This window comes from Triticum urartu, chromosome 3, assembly GCF_003073215.2.
Source record: "Triticum urartu cultivar G1812 chromosome 3, Tu2.1, whole genome shotgun sequence".
NCBI classification, from domain to species: domain Eukaryota; kingdom Viridiplantae; phylum Streptophyta; class Magnoliopsida; order Poales; family Poaceae; genus Triticum; species Triticum urartu.
In genome coordinates this window covers 335982821-335988067 of record NC_053024.1, presented here as the reverse complement: position 1 = coordinate 335988067, position 5247 = coordinate 335982821, and positions in this window count along the sequence as shown.

Genomic DNA, 5247 nt, shown 5'->3' with positions numbered 1-5247 from the left:
GGAAACCCTCCCCTTTGAAGGTGCTCCCGGAGGAGAAGGCGCAAGTGAGGGTGCTGGTCGGTCGAGTGGTCCAGCTTATCCGTGACGGGGTCACCGGTATGGATCTCTTGGAGGTCTTCCTTCAGCGGCGCATCCAGCCTCTTCAATCCCGAGACCATCCGATGTGGATGTATTCGGGTCTTGAAGACTCCACTCGGATTCACCCGGAGGAGGTCGATGACGACACACTGGAGAAGTGGCTGTCGGGCATTACCGGAAACAAGGATAACCCCAGGGGAGCCAGGAGAGTTCCCCCATTCGACCAGTCTCATGCACCAGAGAAGGTATGATTATGAGTTTTTGCTTGTAATATGAATTCACCCGCGCAGCTGCCTATACTGCGTCGATTGACTTTGTTCTTCCTGCTTTCTTTCAGGCCATTATTGAAATGTATTCAATGCCCAACGGAGAGCAAGAGCAAGATCTAGAAGGCGAGGCGAGTGGCGGCGACAGTGGCGAGTGGACTTCCGACGGTGAAGGGCATGGAGGAAGCGACGACTCAAGCGATGGAGAAGAAGTCGAGTTGCCCCCTCGTAGGGAGAGGCGATCCAAGCATGACCAAGAACGACCGAGCGCCCGTGAAAAGGCAGCTGCTCAGGCTGGTCAGTCTTCGAAGCATCCTCGGATCTCTTCACCAACCCCAACTGAGAAGGCACCAAAGCACCCCAAAGTTGCAGAGCCGAAGACTCGGAAGGCGTTGCCGAAGATCAAGATTGATATCCCCGTCGCTTCCGCGTGAGTGTCTCTCTTTGTATTTACTTGATGCTCCGCGCTGTTTGTTTTTCTTGTTTTAACTGGATGAACTTTGGAACTGTCAGCGCTGCCACTTCCGGGACCTCAGCTTACAGGGACGATGATGAGGTGATGGAGGATGCGGCCACTTCTAATCTGGGTATGCTTTCTGCCATACTGTCTTTGTTCGGTCGATTCAACTGTTGGGGAACGAAGTAATTTCAAAAATTTCCTATGCGCACGCAAGATCATGGTGATGCATAGCAACGAGAGGGGAGAGTGTTGTCTATGTACCCTCGTAGACCGAAGCGGAAGCGTTGACACAATGTAGAGGAAGTAGTCGTACGTCTTCCCGGTCCAACCGATCCAAGCACCGTTACTCCGGCACCTCCGAGTTCTTGGCACACGTTCAGCTCGATGACACTCCCCGGGCTCCGATCCAGCAAAGCTTCGGGGAGGAGTTCCGTCAGCACGACGGCGTGGTGACGATCTTGATGTTCAACCGTCGCAGGGCTTCGCCTAAGCAATGCAACAATATGACCGAGGTGGAATATGGTGGAAGGGGGCACCGCACACGGCTAAGGAACGATCACGAAGATCAACTTGTGTGTCTATGGGGTGCCCCCTGCCCTCGTATATAAAGGAGTGGAGGAGGGGAGGGCCGGCCCTCTCTATGGCGCGCCCTAGGGGAGTCCTACTCCCACCGGGAGTAGGATTCCCCCTTTCCTAGTCCAACTAGGAGTCCTTCCATGTAGTAGGAGTAGGAAACAAGGAAGGGGCGCAGCCCCTCCCCCTAGTCCAATTCGGACTAGGCCTTGGGGGGGCGCGACCTGCCCTAGGCAGCCCCTCTCTCTTTCTCGTATGGCCCAATAAGGCCCAATACTTCTCCCGGCGAATTACCGTAACTCTCCGGTACTCCGAAAAATACCCGAATCACTCGGAACCTTTCCGAAGTCCGAATATAGTCGTCCAATATATCGATCTTTACATCTCAACCATTTCGAGACTCCTCGTCATGTCCCCGATCTCATCCGGGACTCCGAACTCCTTCGGTACATCAAAACTCATAGTATAACTGTCATCGAAACCTTAAGCGTGCAGACCCTACGGTTCGAGAACAATGTAGACATGACCAAGACACGTCTCCGGTCAATAACCAATAGCGGGACCTGGATGCCCATATTGGCTCCTACATATTCTACGAAGATCTTTATCGGTCAGACCGCATAACAACATACATTGTTCCCTTTGTCATCGGTATGTCACTTGCCCGAGATTCGATCTTCGGTATCCAATACCTAGTTCAATCTCGTTACCGGCAAGTCTCTTTACTCGTTATGTAATACATCATCTCGCAACTAACTCATTAGTTGCAATGCTTGCAAGGCTTAAGTGATGTGCATTACCGAGAGGGCCCAGAGATACCTCTCCGACATTCGGAGTGACAAATCCTAATCTCGAAATGCGCCAACCCAACATGTACCTTTGGAGACACCTGTAGAGCTCCTTTATAATCACCCAGTTTTGTTGTGACGTTTGGTAGCACACAAAGTGTTCCTCCGGAAAATGGGAGTTGCATAATCTCATAGTCATAGGAACATGTATAAGTCATGAAGAAAGCAATAGCAACATACTAAACGATCGGGTGCTAAGCTAATGGAATGGGTCATGTCAATCAGATCATTCAACTAATGATGTGATCCTGTTAATCAAATAACAACTCTTTGTTCATGGTTAGGAAACATAACCATCTTTGATTAACGAGCTAGTCAAGTAGAGGCATACTAGTGACACTCTGTTTGTCTATGTATTCACACATGTATTATGTTTCCGGTTAATACAATTCTAGCATGAATAATAAACATTTATCATGAAATAAGGAAATAAATAATAACTTTATTATTGCCTCTAGGGCATATTTCCTTCAGTCTCCCACTTGCACTAGAGTCAATAATATAGATCACATCGCCATGTGATTTAACATCAATAGTTCACATCTTTATGTGATTGGTTCACATCTCCATGTGACTAACACCAAAAGGGTTTACTAGATTCAATAATCTAGTTCACATCGCTATGTGATTAAGACCCAAAAAGTGATCATGTTTTGCTTGTGAGAGAAGTTTAGTCAACGGGTCTGCCACATTCAGATCCGCATGTATTTTGCAAATTTCTATGTCAACAATGCTCTGCATGGAGCTACTCTAGCTAATTGCTCCCACTTTCAATATGTATCCAGATTGAGACTTAGAGTCATCTGGATCAGTGTCAAAACTTGCATCGACGTAACCCTTTACGACGAACCTTTTGTCACCTCCGTAATCGAGAAACATATCCTTATTCCAGTAAGGATAATTTTGACCACTGTCCATTGATCTACTCCTAGATCACTATTGTACTCCCTCTCTTAACACAGTGTATGGTATACAATAGATCTGGTACACAGCATGGCATACTTTATAGAACCTATGACTGAGGCATAGGGAATGACTTTCATTCTCTTTCTATCTTCTGCCGTGGTCGGGCTTTGAGTCTTACTCAACTTCACACCTTGTAACACAGGCAAGAAACTTTTTCTTTGACTGTTCCATTTTGAACTACTTAAAAAACTTGTCAAGGTATGTACTCATTGAAAAACTTATCAAGCGTCTTGATCTATCTCTATAGATCTTGCTACTCAATATGTAAGCAGCTTTACCGAGGTCTTTCTTTGAAAAACTCCTTTCAAACACTCCTTTATGCTTTGCAGAATAATTCTACATTATTTCCGATCAACAATATGTCATACACATATACTTATCAGAAATGCTGTAGTGCTCCCACTCACTTTCTTGTAAATACAGGCTTCACCGCAAGTCTGTATAAAACTATATGCTTTGATCAACTTATCAAAGCGTATATTCCAACTCCGAGATTCTTGCACCAGTCCATAGATGGATCGCTGGAGCTTGCATATTTAGTTAACACCTTTAGGATCGACAAAACCTTCTAGTTGCATCGTATACAACTCTTATTTAGTAAATCCATTAAGGAATGCAGTTTTGTTTATCCATTTGCCAGATTTCATAAAATGCGGCAATTGCTAACATGATTCGGACAGACTTAAGCAGAGATACGAGTGAGAAAATCTCATCGTAGTCAACACCTTGAACTTGTCGAAAACCTTTTGCGACAATTCTAGCTTTGTAGATAGTAATACTACTATCAGCGTCCGTCTTCCTCTTGAAGATCCATTTATTTTCTATGGCTTGCCGATCATCGGGCAAATCCATCAAAGTCCATACTTTGTTCTCATACATGGATCATATCTCAGATTTCATGGCCTCAAACCATTTCGCGGAATCTGGGCTCATCATCGCTTCCTCATAGTTCGCAAGTTCTTCATGGTCTAGTAACATGACTTCCAGAACAGGATTACCGTACCACTCTGGTGCGGATCTCACTCTGGTTTACCTACGAGATTTGGTAGTAACTTGATTTGAAGTTACATGATCATCATCATTAGCTTCCTCACTAGTTGGTGTAGTAGTCACAGGAACAGATTTCTGGGATAAACTACTTTCCAATAAGGGAGCAGGTACAGTTACCTCATCAAGTTCTACTTTCCTCCCACTCACTTCTTTCGAGAGAAACTCCTTCTCTAGAAAAACTCCGAATTTAGCAACAAAAGTCTTGCATTTGGATTTGTGATAGAAGGTGTACCCAACAGTCTCCTTTGGGTATCCTATGAAGACATATTTCTCCGATTTGGGTTTGAGCTTATTAGGATGAAACCTTTTCATATAAGCATCACAACCCCAAACTTTAAGAAACGACAACTTTGGTTTCTTGCCAAACCACAGTTCAGATTGTGTCGTCTCAACGGACTTAGATGGTGCCCTATTTAACGTGAATGCAGCTGTCTCTAATGCATAACCCCAAAACAATAGTGGTAGATCGGTAAGAGACATCATAGATCGCACCATATCTAATAAAGTACGGTTATGACATTCGGACACACCATTATGCTGTGGTGTTCCAGGTGGCATGAGTTTGTGAAACTATTCCACATTGTTTTAATTGAAGACCAAACTTGTAACTCAAATATTTTACTTATGCGATCATATCATAGAAACTTTCATTTTTGTTACGATGATTCTCCACTTCACTCTGAAATTCTTTGAATTTTTCAACTATTTCAGACTTGTGTTTCATTAAGTAGATATACCCATATCTGCTCAAATCATCTGTGAAGATCAGAAAATAATGATACTTGTCGCGAGCCTCAATATTCATCGAACCACATACATCAGTATGTATGATTTCCAACAAATCTGTTGCTCGCTCCATTGTTCCGAAGAACAGAGTCTTAGTCATCTTGCCCATGAGGCATGGTTCGCAAGCATCAACTGATTCATAATCAAGTGATTCTAAAAGCCCATCAGCATGGAGTTTCTTCATGCGCTTTACACCAATATGACCTAAACGGCAGTGCCA